Genomic DNA, 17511 nt, shown 5'->3' on the forward strand with positions numbered 1-17511 from the left:
AGCAGTAATGGTGAGAGTTGAGCGTGTTTGTCCTGAACAACATGAAGGGGGTAGTAACATAATGATTGTTACCATCTAGACCGACACCAGCCCTGAAGTCCAGCCTTTCATTTGCAGTGGATATGTTCATTCTAATATGCTTTGGCTGCTGTGCCCGATGGCCATTATAATGGCTCAAGCATTTCCACGACACTCTGGAAAACAACACGAACGTTCATTTTGTAGTGTGACCCCTAGACCCTTCAGTTTCTACAACTTCCTTTGAGCTAATGTTTATAAAGTGCTTTCCACAACCTCAGGTTAGTGCGGGTGAAGTACACTTGACTTGTAATCACAGTTGTAGCACTGAAAAGTAAGAGCAGACCTGTAAATTGTATCCTTTGCGATGGGATCCTTGACTTCCTGAACAACAGACCACAATCAGTAAGGAGAGGCTGTAACACCTCCGCCATAATTATCCTCAACACAGTTGCCCGAAAAAGATGTGTAGTCATCCTCCTGCTGTAGTCCCCATACACGCAGAACTGTGTGGCCAGACTCTGCTCTAACTCCATCTTCAGGTTTGCAGATGATACCACTGCAGTAGGATGTATCTCAACTCATGACTCTGAGAATAGGAAGGAGATAGAGAGATTAATGATGTGGTGTCATGACAATGACCTTTCACTCAATGTCAGCATAATAAAGAACTAGTCATTACTTTCAAGAAGAGAGGTGGTGCACATATCCTTTTTTGCAGGTTTAAATTCTTCAGAGTCAGCATCACCAGTAGTTTGTCCTGGTCCATCCATGTTTACCAGTGCCTCTCCTTCCTTTGGAAGCTAAAGAAATTTGTCACATTCTCTTTGTCCTGCTGCAAATTTTATTGCTGCACCACAGAAAGCATCCTGTCTGGGTGATTCACAGCTGGGCATTTCAGACTTACTGAGGCATGAGAGAGGAACAGGCCATAATTGATTGGAAGGGGACACTAGCAGGGATGATGTCAGAACAGCAATGGCTGGAGTTTCTGGGGCAATTTGGAAGGCACGGGATAGATACATCCCAAAGACGAAGAAGTATTCTAAAAGCAGGAAGAGACAACTGTGGCTGACAAGGGAAGCCAAAGGCAGCATAAAAGCAAAAGAGAGGGCTTATAGTATGACAACAATTAGTGGAAAATTAGAGAATTGGGAACATTTTAAAAACCAACAAAAGACAGTTAAAAAGCCAGAAGGAGAATAAAGATGAAATATGAATGTAAGCTAGCCAATAATATAAAAAAGGATACCAAAAGTATTTTCAGATATGTAAAGAGGAAAAAGAGAAGTAAGAGTGGATATTGGATTGTTGAAAAATGATGCTGGAGAGATGGTAATGAGGGACAAAGAAATGGCAGATGAAGCTAGGAGAGTTAGAAGGGGCCATGAGAAGGCCTTGGCGAGCAGGAGGATTACGAGAAACCCCAAGGCATTCTACAAGTATGTGAAGAGCAAGAGGATGAGCCGTGTGAGAATAGGACCAATCAGGATCAATAGTGGAAACGTGTGCATGGAGCCAGAGGAGGTAACAAAGGTACTTCATGGATACTTCACTTCAGTATTCACCAGGGAAAAGAACCTTGGCAATTGTAGCGATGACTTACAATGGACTGAAACACTTGAGCATATAAACATTAAGAAAGAGGATGTGCTGGAGTTTTTGAAAACTATTAAGATAGATAAGTCACCAGGACCAGACGAGATATACCCTGGGATACTGTGGGAGGCAAGGGAGGAGATTTCTGAGCCTTTGGCGATGATTTTTGCATCATCAATTGGGATGGGAGAAGTACTGGACAATTGGAGGGTTGCAAATGTTGTTTCCTTGTTCAAGAAAGGGAGTAGAGATAACTCAGGAAATTCTAGACCAGTGAGTCTTACTTTGGTGGTGGGCAAGTTGTTGAAGAAGATCCTGAGATTTATGAGCATTTGGAGGGGCATAATCTGCTTAGGGATAATCAGCATGGCTTTGTCAAGGATAGGTCATGCCATATGACCCTGATTGAATTCTTTGAGGAGGTAACAAAACACATTGATGAAAGTAGAACAGTGGATGTAGTGTATATGGATTTCAGTAAGACATTTGATAAGTTTCCCGATGCAAGGCTCAGTCAGAAAGTAAGGAGGCATGGGATCCAAGGAGACCTTGCTTTGTGGATCCAGAATTGGCTTGCCCATAAAAGGTAAAGGATGGTTGTAGATGGTTCCTATACTGCATGTAGGTCAATGACCAGTGGTATTCCGCAAGGATCTGTTCTGGAACCCCTCCTCTTTCTGGATTGAGAAGTAGAAGAGTGTGTTAATAAGTCTGCTGATGACACAAAGGTTGGGGTGTTGTGGATAGTCTGGACGGTTTTCAGAGGTTACAGCGGAACATCGATAGGATGCAGAATTGGATTGAGAAGTGGCAGATGGAGTTCAACCTAGATAAGTGTGAAGTGGTTCATTGTGGTAGGTCAAATTTGAAGACAGAATATTATATTAATGGTAAGACTCTTGGCAACGTAGAGGATTAGAGAGATCTTGGGGTCCATATCCATAGGACACTCAAAGCTGCTGAGCAGGTTGACAGTGTTGTTAAGACCTTCTTATGGTATGTTGGCATTCAACCATGGGATTGAGTTCAAGAGCTATGAGGTAATGTTACAGCTATACAAGATCTTGGTTAGACCTCACCTGGAATACTGTGTTCAGTTCTGGTCACCTCACTACAGGAATGTTACCTGGATTGGAGAGTGTGTCTTACGAGAATAGGTTGAGTGAATTTGGCCTTTTCTCCTTGGAGTGATGAAGGATGAGAGGTGACCTGATAGAGGTATATAAGATGACGAGAGGCATTGGTCGTGTGCATAGCCAGAGGATTTTTCCCATAGTTGAAATGGCTAACATGAGGGGGCCTAGTTTTATTGTGCTTAGAAGTAAGTATAGAGGGGATGTCAGAGGTAAGTTTTTCACACATAGACTGGTGGGTGCGTGGAATGCACTGCTGGCGACAGTGGTGGAGGTCGATACAATAGGGTCTTTTAAGAGACTCTTAGATAGGTACATGGAGCTTAGAAAAATAGAGGGCTATGCAGTAAGGAAATTCTAGGCAGTTTCTGGAGTAGGTTACATGGTCGGCACATTATTGTGGGCCAAAAGACCTGTTATGTGCCACAGATTTCTATGTTCTATGTTGTATGAACTGAATAAGTATTTTTCTTCTGTCTTCACTGTGGAAGACACTAGCAATATGCCAGAAATTTAAGAATCAGGGACATAAATGAGTGTAGTTGCTGTGACGAAGCACACAATACTTGACAAGCTGAAAGATCTGAATCTAGGTAAGTCACCTTGAGCAGTTGAAATACATCCATGGTTCTGAAAGAGGCTGCTGAAGAGATTGTGAAGACACCAGTAATGATCTTTCAAGAATCACTAGATTTTGGAATGGTTTCAGAGGACTGGAAGATTGCAAAAGTCACTCCATTCTGTAAGAAGGGAGGGATGCAGAAAAAAAGGAAATTAAAGGCTGGCTAGCCTGACATCAGTTGTTGGGAAGCTGTTGGAGTTGATTGTTAAGGATGCGGTTTCGGAGTACTTAGAGGCACATGATAAAATGGGCCGTAGTCAGTGTGGTTTCCTCAAGGGAAATTTTGCCTGACAAATCTGTTGGAATTTTTTGAGGAAGTAACAGGCAGGATAAACAAAGGAGAGTCAGTGGATTTTCAGAAGGCCTTTGACAAGATGCCACACATGAGGCTGTTAACACAATAAGAGCCCATGGTATTACATGAAAGATAATAGCATGGACAGAAGATAGACTGACTTGCAAGAGGTAAAAGTGTGGAAATAAAGAGAACTATTCTGGTTGGCTGCCAGTGACTACTAGTGTTCCACAGGGGTTGGTGTTGGGACCAAATTCTATGCTAATTTTTTTGAATGACAGAACTAATGGCTTTGTGGCCAAGTATGCAGATGATACAATGATAGGTGGAAGGGCAGGGAGTGCTGAAGAAGCAGGGGGTCTGCAAAAGGAATTATACAGATTGAGTGAATGAGAAAAGTGACAGATGGAATATAGTGTTGGGAAGTGTATGGTCATGAACTTTAATAAAAGGAATAAAGGCATAGTCTATATTTTACATGGAGAAAAGTTTAAAAACTCAAAGGTGCAAAGGGATTTGGGAGTCTTTGTGCAGTATTCCCTGCAGGTCACCTTTGCAGGTTGAGTTGGTGGTAAGGAAGGCAAATGTAAAGTTAGCATTCATCTTCAGAGGGCTACAATATAAGAGCAAGGATGTAATTCTGATGATTTATAATGCATTGGTCAGTCCACACTTGTGAACAGTTTTGGGCTCCTTATCGCAGAAAAGGTGCTGACATTGAAGAAGATCTAGAGGAGGTTGACAAGAATGATTCTGGGAATGAAATGGTTAACATATGAGGAACATTTGGTTGTTCTGGGCCTGTACTCACTGGAGTTGAGAAGAACGAGAAGGGATCTCATTGACATAATCTGTATGGATGACATGCAAAACCAAGTTTTGCACTGTACTTCTATTCATGACAACAATGAAACAAATTACCAGTTGTAACGAAACCAATTAAAACAAAGTGGTTTAAACAAACAAATGTAGCACCAAGATCCCATAAGCAACAACATCATGACGATCTACGTAAAACAGCACAGCACAGTGTGGGCCCTTCAGCCCAAAATGTTGTACTGACCTTTTAGCCTACTCTACAATCCATCTAATCCTTCCCTCCCTCACAGTGCTCCATTCTTCTATCATCCGTGTCCCTACCTAAAAGTCTCTGAAATGTCCCTCATGTATTTGCCTCGACCACCACCACCCCGACATACAGCTCATGCACCCATCGCTCTCTGTGTGAAAAACCTACCTCTGGCATCCCCAACATGTTATCCTCCAAACACCTTAAAATTATGCCCCCTTCTATTAGCCATTTCTGCCTCTAGCTTCCCACTAAGCCTCTTATCACCTTGTACATTCCTATCAAGTCACCTCTCATCCTCCTTCACTCCAGAGAAAAGCCCTATCTCACTCAACCTATTCTCATAAGACATGCTCACTAATCCAGGCAGCATCCTGGTGAATCTCCTCTGTGCCATCTCTAAAGCTTTCACATCCTTCCTGCAAGAAGGCACCAATTAACTTAACAACCTGAATTCCTCAGGATGTGGGAGAAACTAAAGCACTTAGCGGAAACCCAGCCAGTCACAAGGACAATGTGCAAACTCCACGTAGACAACAGCCAAGGCCAAGACCGAACCTGAGCCTCTGATGTTGTGAGACAACAGGTCTACTGGCTGTGCCACTGTACCCTGACTCATTACTTCAAATATCCCTATTTTAGCATATAGTCTGATGGTCTCACTAATACAGAAATACAATGGAGTAAATTCCACCTCACATACCCTGAATTTGTTTCAACACAATGTGCATCGGTGGGACACATAAATAGCAGAAGCTCCACTGACATATTACTTTCAAACCATCCTGCATGGGCCAGTGAAATCTCCACAAATAACCTAGGCCAGGTACCTTAGGGACCAAGGTCTCTGATTCAGTCTCTTCAGTAATTTGAGGATTAAAAGGAACAGAATATAGGACACAAGTCAATTTATTTTTCATTTTGGGATTCCAAAGATGCCTTTCAGCTGGGAGACCTGTTCAGGGAACTGAATTTAAAATCCTACTAATCTCAAAGTGCAATTCAAATCTGAATCCCTCCTGCTATTTAAAACTCACAGTTTAATCTGTACATTCTTATGCTCTGAACTGAAGCATTGCCCCTTCCAAAGGCCATCGATTTATCATGCCAATGAACAATCCACAAACTAGGTGACCTCCAATTGTTAAAGAAATGACATTGTGAAAGAGTTTCTCATTTGCAGGGATTTCTTTGCTGGTGGCATTGAGAAACTGCTCTGATGATTATGAAGTGTTAACAAGACAGAGCACACCCACAATGGATTATAATGCAAATGAAAGTCAATGGGGATGACTTTACATGAAGAACCACCGAGATATGCTGGTAGATAAATATATAATGTTTCTTTTCCTAAGGGCAGACTGTCACTCAGTTTTCCAGACAGTGAGACACAGAATATAGAAAATAGGAGCAACAAGCAGGCAGCTGGAGAAATTTAACTGAACAGGCAGCCTCTGTGGAGGGACAAATTGTAAACACAAGAATTTCTTCTAATGCTGCATCCATGGAAGTGAACAAACTGGTGACATTTTGGGCCAGGACTGGGAAGGAAGGCAGGTGATGCCAGAATAAAAAGGTTGGCGGAAGGGAAGGAGGATAGCTAGAATGTGATAGGTGAGGTCAGGTCGGTGGGAAAGGTAAAGAACTGGAGAAGAAAGAATCTATAGGACAGCAGAGTGGACCATAGGAGAAAGGGAGGGGTAGGGGCAACAGGGGGAGGTGAGAGGTAGGTGAGAAGAGGCGAGAGGCCAGAGTGGGGAATAGAAGGAGAAGGGAGGGGGAGGGAAAATGTTTTCTTACCAGAAGGAGAAAGCGATATTCTTGCCTTCATGGTGAAGGCTACTCAGACGAAATATAAGGTGTTACTCCTTCACCCTGAGGGTGACCACATCATGGCACAAGAGCAGGCAATGACCTGACAAGTTGGAACAGGAATAGGAATCAGAGTTAAAATGTTGAGCTACCAGGAAACTCTGCTTTTGGCAAGAGCAGAGGTGCTCAACGAAGCAGTCCCCCAATTACGATGGGTTTCACAGATGTAGAAGTGGTCACATAAAATATGATACAATAGACAACCCCAGCAGATTCGCTGGTGAAATGTTGCCTCACCTGGAAGGACTGTTTTTGGGCCCTGACTGGAGGTGAGGAAGGAGGGGAGTGGGCAGGTGTAGCACCTTGGCTACTCGCAGGGATAAGCATTGGGAGGGAGATTAGTGGGAAGGGAGGGATGAATGGACAATGAAATCATGGAGAGTGTGATCCTGCAGAAAACGGGGAGTTGTTGGTAGGATCCCTTTGGAGATGACAGAAGTCGTAGGGAATGATGTGTTGGATACCAAGGCTAATTTAGTAGCAGGTTAGGACAAGGTACTCCATTACTGTTAAGGCAGCAGGAAGATGGGGTAAGCATGGATGTTCGGGAAATGGAGGAGATGTGGGTGAGGGCAGCATCAATGGTAGATGACGGGAAACCGTGCTCTTCGAGGAAGTTCATCTTTGATGTCCTGGAAAAGAAAACCTCATCCTGGGAACAGATGCAGTGGAAATGAAGGAACAGAGATTGGGAATATCATTTTTTACAGGAGACAGTGTTGGGAAAAGTATAGTCAAGATTTGTGGAGGGAAGTGGACAATAGACTCTTGGCTAGAAAGAACCAAAATCTGCAAATCATTGAACAGGAATGAGTCAAAGGCAGTGGAAGCAGACAAGACAAATGTCTTTGTCCTTGGCATCTGGTCAAAGGAATGGAGTCTGCCACTTTGTGAATCTGTCCTTGCAGCCACCATTTTGTGAACTGTTCAGTGAACTGTTTCTTACTGATGGGTGGATCAATCAGAGCAAATGAATGTGGACACAGTGAGTTTTCTGCTGATGATCTACCAAACCTGAGACCATTATCAGATAAGATATGAATTTGGTTATGTATAACTAATAGGTTGTAGAAAGAACAGCCTGTGATCTGAAGTAGACTGAATCCAGTGATTGGCTAACCTGGAAAGACCAAAGGAAGTTACCAGAGCTCAAGTCTGGAGGTAAGATTCATGAACAAAGGCAGATGGAAGAGGGGGGAGAATGGAGACAGAGACAGGGGCTAGAAGGTGGTAAGTGATCCAGGTGAGGAGAGGTGAAAAACAGAAGGAGGAGGGGGTAGAGTGGAGATAAAGACAGGGGCTGGGAGGTGATGGGTGATCCAGGTGAGCAGGAGGAGGGTAATTTGACTTTTACTGTTCAGAATCACAATCACATTTATTATCTTTGCTTTATATGACAAGGTTTATTCTTTTGCAACAGTGATACAGTGTAAGGACATAAAATGATTGTAAATTACAAAATAAATGTATGATACAGTAAAGAGGAATATTGAGGTAGGATCTTGGGTTCACGGACCATTCAGAAATCTAATAACAGAAGGTAAGAACCTGTTCCGGAATAGTTACATTTGAATCTTCAGGATTCAGTGGAATCAGAACCGATCACCCACTGTGGTTCTCTGTTCACATTTTCTCCCATAAGACCATCAACATAGTGGCAGAATCAGTCCATTCAGCCCATCGAGGCTGCTCTGCCATTCCATCATGGCTGATTTATTATCCCTCTCAACGCCATTCTCCTGTCTTCTCCACTGACTAATCAAGAACCTATCAGCTTTGAGTATATCCAATGAATTGGCTTCCACAGATTCATTACTCACTGGCTAAAGAAGTTCCTCTCATTTCTGTTATCAAGGGACATCCTGCTTACCTGAAGCTGTGCCCTCTGGTCCTACAGTAGGAAACATCCTCTCCACATCCACTCTGTCTAGATCTGTCAATATTTGATAGGTTTCAATGAGATCCCCTTCATTCAGGCCAAGAGCCATCAAATGATCCTCATACGTTAACCCTTTCATTCCTAGGATCATTCTTGTGAATGTCTTCTGTACCATTTCCGATGCCAGCCCATCTTTTCTTAGGTAAGGAGCCTTCAGAGCTCTACATCCGGGTTCACACACACCTCAAATTCTGAACTTGCACAGACCTCCAACACCGGCACTCGTGACTCCTGCCTGTACCCAGGACTTGTCACCAGTATGGCGTTCCAACTCAAGACTGGTCTCCGACCTGGGCACCAATTGTTTCTGCACCTCCTGCAACACAACTTCTGGTTTTTCTGACATTCCACAGCCCCTTACCTCAGGCTGTCCAGCCGTTAGACCGTCCTACCCCCATCCGGTGCAGACCGCAGCCCATCTGCACAGGACCCCTCTTGGAATCAACCAGCTGCTGAAGATTACCTGAGCTCTGATCCTGTGCCAGTTCAATGAGGTGCAAGTACTGCAGGCTCATTAAGGTTAATGGGAGGAAATGGTCGCCAGGCAATAATGAAAATTACTCATTCACTGAGCTGTTTTCTGTTGCTTTTGGGGATGTATGCTCTCACAAGATTTTAATGTTTTTAGCATTTTTTTATTATTATTAAGGACAGCAAAGTGGTTTAGAATGTGGTCAGCGTTCAACAGTGAAGATAGCCTTAAGCCAGGGGTCAGCTGCTGGGCGCACACTCCCGGTTGCATCCTGTGCTGCGCACACTCCCGGTTGCACCCTGTGCTGCACTCGGCTGCCAACATGTTGGATGTCTGGTTGCCTGGGGAGGTGTGAGCCTTGGACTCAGACCGTGGAGGAAACAACACAGTTGACAAGCAAGCAACAGAGTTGTTGAGGCAACAGTCTCATTACTGTTGCCGATGGGAGAAGCATTCATTTCACTGATCTGTCCCAATTACAGGCAGTGGCATTCTGTCGGACTACATTGTGGTGAACGAACTTGCAAAAGCTCCACTGTTGCTGGTAAACACACAACAAACGCAGCACAGGAACATGCTTTCTGGCCCATGATATCTGTGTTATACATGATACTGAATTAAACCGAACATCACCTGCCTGTACATGATCCATAGCCCTCTATATACTGCACAGTCATGTGCCTCTTAAACTCTCTGTCATATTTGCCTCCCACTACCACCCCAGGAGCACATTCTGGGTATCCACCACTCCCTGTCTACAAAACCTGCCCCCATGCATCCTCTTTGAATTTTCACCTCCCTACTGTGCTGGAAGGGTCACCTGACGAGTTCACATTCTCACAGAGGAATAAGACACACTAACGTGACCCTCTCACCAGAGCTCGTATACAAACTGGGCTCGTTAGCTAACTCTATCAACAGCCACCGGACTCAGCAGCGGGAAGGTCACCTTCCATAAGCAATGCACATCTAGGGTCAGTGTGATTTGGGTGAACCAGACAGGGAAGTTGGGATGTTCTGATTAAGGAACGTTGATTGTAGTGAACTGTGTAAATACTGCCGCATGTTAAGTTAACTTGCGCTGGAAAAATAACAGATCATACTCCAGCATAAACTTACAAAGGAAATGTATTTACCAATATTTCAACTTTAACAAACCATTACCAGTTAACAGGAAAAGAAAAATGAAAGGGCCCATTACAATTGAACCAGTCTAAATGTACTCATAAACATTGGAGCTCATTTCTGAAGTAATCGGGTTTATTACTTTACTCTCATGCTGAACTCTTGTTCTGCTTGAAAGACACCAGCCACAGTTTGAACTTCCCTCGAAGATCATCTTGAATGAACTGGCTAACTCAGTATTGGCACTTCCTGCTTGGAACCACTCATCTGCACAAAGCACTTCTTACAACGGGGTCTCTCCTTCACGTGTCTTCCCTTGTGCTCAGCTCTGCAGCTCCTGCCAAGAGATCCCAAACCAGTCCACTGTCCTCTGAAATCTGATCACACCCAGCACTCCTGAATCTTCCATCGCATCCTCCTGGACAAAACGTACCAAGACAAACCCAACGGGCTGACACACATTCCTAAGATGCACAAAATGGTTCCTTAACTTTAGCTGAAGCCAAAACATTAGTCTATGAAGCTTATTAAAAGGAAATGCTGCATTTGCAGAAAACTGCTAAAATAAAATACCTCACAGCACAGCAGTAGAAATTTTAACCAGGCATTACACTAAGTTAAAGAACATATTGAGCCAGACTACCGACATGGTAGGAATAGCCGAAGGGATTCTGTACAGCTCCAAAGAAAGCGTCTAGTTTATTATTGTAGGTACAAGTACTGCACGTGTATGCACAAGTGCAATGAAAAACTGAATTGCAGCAGCATCACAGGCATGTGGCATCATGCAAGCAGCATTCACGAGAAAACATAAATTAAACATTAAGTGTACATAATTTTTACAAGAAGTAAAGAGAAGTTCACCTTAATAAAAAATGATTAAAGTGGTGATAGTGTTGCTAAGCTGTAGTAATCAGGGTTTTGTCAGTTGGTTCGAGGACAGAATGGTTGAAAAGAAGTTCAAGATTGGAAATTCAAAGTAAAATTTATTATCAAAGTATATACAACCCCCAAGATGCATTTTCTTGCAGGCATACTCAATAAATCCATAATAGAATAATTATTATTGAAGAAAGCTGAGAAAACAAATAATAATAATACAATCTTTAGTGTAAAGTGAATAGAGCAGGGGCTAAGCACACAGCCTTGTTATACACCTTGTATTGATGGAGATCATGGAGATATTGTTGCCAATCCCAGCTGACTGGGGTCAACAAGTGAGGGCATCACAAGGAGGTATTGAGGATTTGAAGCTTATTGATTAGTTGTGAAGGGATGATGGTATTGAATCCTGAGCTGTAGTCAATAAAAAGCATCCTGATATGTGCATCTTTGCTGCCCAGCTGTTCCAGGGTTGAGCGAAGAGCCAATGAGATGGCGCCTGCTGTTGACCTGCTGCGATGGTAGGCCAATTGGTGTGGATCCAAGCTGCTTCTCAGACAGGAGTCAATATCCTCTCAAAGTGCTTTATCACAGTGGATGTAAGTGCTACTGGACAATAGTCATAGAGACAGGTCAGCATGCTCTTCATGGGCACCGGTATAAACTTGAAGCAGTGGGTACCTTACACTGCCAAAGGCAGAAGTTAAAGCACCGGTGAATCAGCACAGGCCTTAAATACTCGGCCAGATACACCACCTGGGCCTGATGCTACCAGTGAGCTCACACTCCTGAAGAATGCTCTCACATCAACTTCAGAGGTGCTTACCTCAGGGTTATCGGGGCTGCGGGAGTTCATCATAGTCAAAGTGAGCGTAAAAGGCATTGAGATCACAGGGAATGAAGCCTTGTTGTCAGCTCTGTCTCTTGGTTTCATTTTGTTGCAGGTGTTAGCATCCTTCAGAATTTGACGTTTGGTCTGGAATTGCCACCTCACCAATGGGATAGCTTTCCAGAGATTGGACGTTGACATCTAATTTTTAACTTGGTCACCAGACCTGAATGCCACTAATCCAGACTTCAGCGGCACATCTCCTTGGCTTCTGGTTGGGGAAGACTCTGAAAGATTTTGTGGGGATATGTTCATCTATGACTGTTTTTATAAAGTCCATGACAACCATGGTGTTTTCGTTCAGATCCTCTGATGAGTCCTTGAACACAACCTAGTCTATTGACTCAAAGCAGTCCCGTAGCCTCCTGCGACCACCTCTTGTTGTCCTTCTCCCTGGCGCCCAACTCTTCAGCCTGCCCCTGTATGCAGGTAGGACGAGGACAGCTAAGTGATCAGATTTCCAGACCTGTGGCCTAGCCATGCATTCCTAATCACAGATCGAGTGTGTTGGAACTCCTGGTGCTGATGATGATGAGTCAGAGTTTTCTTCAAACAAGCCTGACTGAAGTGCCTGACAATGATTTGCAAAGGTTCAGGGTGGGCTGATTTTGTATGCTAATCGTGACATTCAATACATTGAGTGCTCATTGAGCTTCTGCTTTCAGCTGCAGTGGAGAACTCGCTTGGTAAGTAGGGCGGCTGGTACTTAATCATCAGATATTGCAGATCAGGGGAACAAAAGTGTGAGAAGAACCTGTGTCTGTCTCACAAAGAGTTTATTATCAAACACAGACCCCCCACCTTTTGCCTTCTCCTCATCAGCAGTCTGGTCCATCTGGTGCATCGAGAAGCCCTCAGGTCTTACTGACATATCCGACGTGCCTGGAGTAAGCCAAGTCTCCATAAAACAGAAAACACAGAAATTCCTCATTTCACCCCTGATGCAGGAATCTGTCCCTTAGGTCCTCAATCTTGTCCTCCAGCAGCTGTACATTTGCGAACATGTTTTCTCCCTGGGTAGAGGGAGTTTAATTTCTTGACATTTCTGCCAGGTTTGTAGTCCTCCCCTTCTCTCTCTCTTCCAGCCATGAAGACGTACCTTCATCCATTTAAAGGTGCTGTACCTCTATGTTTGGGAGTAAGTTCGCTTCAGAAGACTGTGAAATCACTAGTTCATTAAGACAGTTCAAAAGTACACTGCTTAAAGAGAAACAATAGGCTGCAGGTAGCAGTGAGAGTAATTCAGAAGTACATCTAGAAGTTTTGCAAGCTGCCCGCAACACACTGCTGTGATTCATCAGCGCCATCTTGGATTCTATTCTTAGCAGGATTCTTAGTATTCCTAGTAGCTTTTCTTGAATCTGGTGGAGTGGGTCTTCAGGCTTCTGTTACAGTAAGTTGGTCACTTGTTCCATAAGACCAAAAGAACATAAAAGATATGAGCAGAATTAGGCCAATTGATTCATTGAGTCTGCTCCACTATTCCATCATCTGCTCCACCGTTCCATCATCCGCTCCACTATTCCATCATGGCCAATTTATTGTCCCTCTCAACCCCATTCTCCTATAATCTTTGACATCCTGACCAATCAACCTCTGCTTTAAACATATTCAATGATTTGGCCTCCACAGCTGTCTGTGGCAACGATTGACCATGCTCTGGCTCAAGAAGTTCCTCTTCCTCTCTGTTCTAAATGGATGGCCCTATATTCTGAGGCTGTGCTCTTTGGTGCTAGACTCACCCACTATAGGGAATACACCCTTCATATCCACTCTATCTAGGCCTTTCAATATTCAATTGGTTTCAATAAGAAGCTCACTCATTGTTCTAAAACTCAAATGAGTACAGGCCCAGAGCCATCAAATTCTCCTTATATTTTAACCCTTTCATCCTCAGAATCATTCATGTGAGCCTCCTCTGACCCTCTCCAATGCCAGCACATCCTTTCTAAGATAAGAAGCCAAAAATTGCCACCATACTCCATCTTCCATTCAAACTTCAAATTCTTTAGATATTTGTGATAAGATTATTATGGCTCCAGCCTGGATTAGTAGGCATTTCATTTCTGGACAAGGACTGAAGAGACCATCTGGAGATAAGCTTGAATCCTTGAATGAAATGGAGTCACAAGCAGGTCTGGGGATCTGGAGCAAAAAAACAAACTGTTGAAGGGACTCACACAAGCTGCTGGAGGAACCCAACAATTCAGGCAGCATCTCTGGAGGGGAATAAACAGCTGATATTTCAGACCAAAACCCTTTCTCAGGACCTACCCCCTTCAGGATGAATCCTGACGAAGGGTCTCAGTCTGAAATATCAACTGTTTATTCCCCTCCAGAGATGCTGCCTGATTTGATGAGCTCCTCAAGCTTCTTGTGTGTGTGTGTGTGTTGCTCAGGATTTCTTGCGTCTGCAGAATCTCTCATGCTGAGGATGGAGCAACGCAGGTCTCGATATTTGTGGCAGGGAAAGGAAGAGGGAAGATTTCAGATTAGGATCCACATCAGAGTGTTTATTTAAATTTGTTAGCTCCGGATCACACAACTAAATGCTAATGTATTTGGAAAAGGCAGAGAGTGACAAAAGAAGCATTGCAGAGCAATCTTTTATCTCTTTGCCATTTGTGCATTTACCTACACACCCAGTGAGTACTTTATTAGATACCTCCTGTAACTAATAAAGTGGTCATTGGGTGTATGTCCATGGACTTCTGCTGCTGCAGCCCATCCACTGCAAGGTTTGATGTGTTGTGCATGCAGAGATGCTCTTTTGCACATCACTGTCGTAACACATGGTTACTTGAGTTACTGTGTCCTTCCTGTCGGCTTGAACTCGTCTGGCCATTTTCCCCTGGCCTCTCTCATTAACAAGGTGTTTTCACCCACACAACTGTCCCTCACTAGATTTTTTTCCCCTGTTTTTTTTTGCACCATTCTCTGTAAACTCTAGAGGCTGCTATGTGTGAAAACCCCAGGAGATCATCATTTTCTGAGATTTTCAAACCTCCCTGACACCAACAATCATTCCACGGTCAAAGCCACTTAATCACATTTCTTCCCCATTCTGATGTTTGGCCTGAACCTCTTGACCATGTCTGCATGTCTTTATGCATTGGGTTACGTCCATCTGATTGGCTGATGAGTTTCTTGCAGGTGTGTCCGCTGAGTCCTATGTTATACATATGGAGAAACAGAAAGCTGCACCGTCAAAAACCACAGAGACTGTTCCACACATGCAGTCGGAGACTGAGGGACACAAATGCTGATTACATATGTCTGGCCACTACAATGTGGATGGTATGGTGAGCGGTCGATCCATCTGTGGAATTATAAAGGAACATATTCAGCATAGGGTATGGGAGATTTGTTTTAGTTGTCACATGTGCATCAAAAAGTCAAAAATATCTAGTGAAATGCATTGCTTGCATCAACGACCAACTTGAGATGTACTGGGGGCAGCCCGCAAGTCTTGTCAAGTTTTCAGCACCAGCTTAGTATGCCCACAACTCATCCGTACGTTTTGGGTGGAAAACAGAGGCATTAGAAGAAACTTATGTGGTCGGGGGGAGGGGCGTAAAAATTCCTCACAGACAGTGGCAGAAATTGGACTCTGATCTTGCAGCTGGCACTGTGAAGCTCCAGTAACTGCTCTAGTACCATGAAGATGGAATGCTTGGACAGGAGAGGCTCTGGAGGAGATTGATGAGGAGGTAGCATTTCAATAATGAGAAAAGACAGTCTCCACCATCAAGAGTTCAATGTATCGAAATGGCTTCTAAAAACTCAATGAACTGTATTTGTGATAATAAATCCTAATCTAAATTGTGTGTGTCAAAAGGCATGTCAGCATAATGTGTCGTGAGCCCATTGCTATTAGAACAAACACACTTAATTGAAGCTCTGTAATTTTAGCCAGAACTGCGTGTTAGGGTTAATGGAGTTAACAGTGGAACAAATGCAATAGCAGTTCGAGTAGTGAGCATGCCTCACAAGGGTGAAAGTGGTGAGAAACACTGCTCACTGGTCTGTAGGAACACAAGTCGATTGCCTGCAAAATGCTTTCACCGTTGCAAGCAAAGACACATTGTGTGTGAGTATCAGACTGGATGGGACAGAATAAACAAGGAGAGTGTCAAAGTCCCAAATGAAAAGAAATATTTCACTGCAGGAGCGAGGTTTACACAATGAAATGGAATGAAAATGCAAATAATACAATTTAAAATATGATAAATACCCAGAGCAGTGATAAAAACATAACCAATTAAAGTATGTATTAATAATTAAGACATTAGTATGAATATTATTGTAGCAACAGATTGTTATGAATGGAAACATCTATAATAAGAAAACTACTTTTAAGTTAAGACCCTGAGAATATTGAGACCAATGAAAAGTACAGTATAGTAGGCAGAAGGCCTGGCCAGCGATAGTACTGGCTGATTATGTTAGCAGATTGACCTTGTTAGGAAGTGAATGAATGGACAGTTGAGACGGATTGGAAAGTCCTACTCAAAGTCCAAAGTTGCTTCTACAGAATACGGATCACGTACAGGCAAATGAGATTGAGTTAAATTCGGCATTGTGTTTGGCACAGACATCCTGGGCATTTTCCTGTGCAGCACTGTTCTATGTTCTATATTTCATACTCATGTATTGATGGTCAAACTGTAACCCCACCGTCGTCCATCTTAGAAAAGAAAGAACTTCATGGGATATCAGTGACGGTGCCATATGCATTATGGAATATGAGTGATGGCACCATGAGTATCATGGTATATCATGGGATATCAGTGACAGTGCCATGAGCATCCTGGGATATCAGTGACAGTGCCAAGAGCATCATGGGATTTCAGTGACAGTGCCATGAGCATCATGGGATTTCAGTGGCAGTATCACAAGTATTATGGGATATGAGTGACAGCTCCACTAGCATCATGGGATATCAGTGACAGTGCCACAAGAAGAGAGGCTGATGCCCAGTTTAACAATCCCCAAAGTTATGGAGACATGGATATAGTCCCTTTAGATCACATACCTATCACTTCTAGTCCTTTATCCTTCAATGCCTTTGCATTTCAGCGTTCCTATAAATATCTCTGAAAATGTCGGGAATATGTCAGTCTCCTTTTCAGAAAGATTTCAGTCATCCTCTGGATGATTGCAGGAGAGCGGAGCCAGAGTGTTAGAGCAGATAGTGAGGTGGAGGAGGATAAAGGTCATGCTAGAACTGCCAGTAGTGCATGGGGTAAAGCCAGTTCCAACATATAAAGAGGCTTTGAGGAAAGAGAATCAGAATAAAGGGTGTAAAGGTAGTAAGGTAGAAGGGCTAAAGTGCGTGTACTTCAATGCAAGAAGCATCAGGAACAAAGGTGATGAACTGAGAGCTTGGATACATACATGGAATTATGATGTAGTGGCCATTACGGAGACTTGGATGGCACCAGGGCAGGAATGGATTCTCAATATTCCTGGATTTCAGTGCTTTAAAAGGGATAGAGTGGGAGGAAAAGGGGAGGAGGGGTGGCATTACTGGTCAGGGATACTATTACAGCTACAGAAAGGGTGGGTAATGTAGCAGGATCCTGTTTTGAGTCAG

Source organism: Hypanus sabinus, chromosome 5, assembly GCF_030144855.1.
Source record: "Hypanus sabinus isolate sHypSab1 chromosome 5, sHypSab1.hap1, whole genome shotgun sequence".
Lineage (NCBI taxonomy): Eukaryota > Metazoa > Chordata > Chondrichthyes > Myliobatiformes > Dasyatidae > Hypanus > Hypanus sabinus.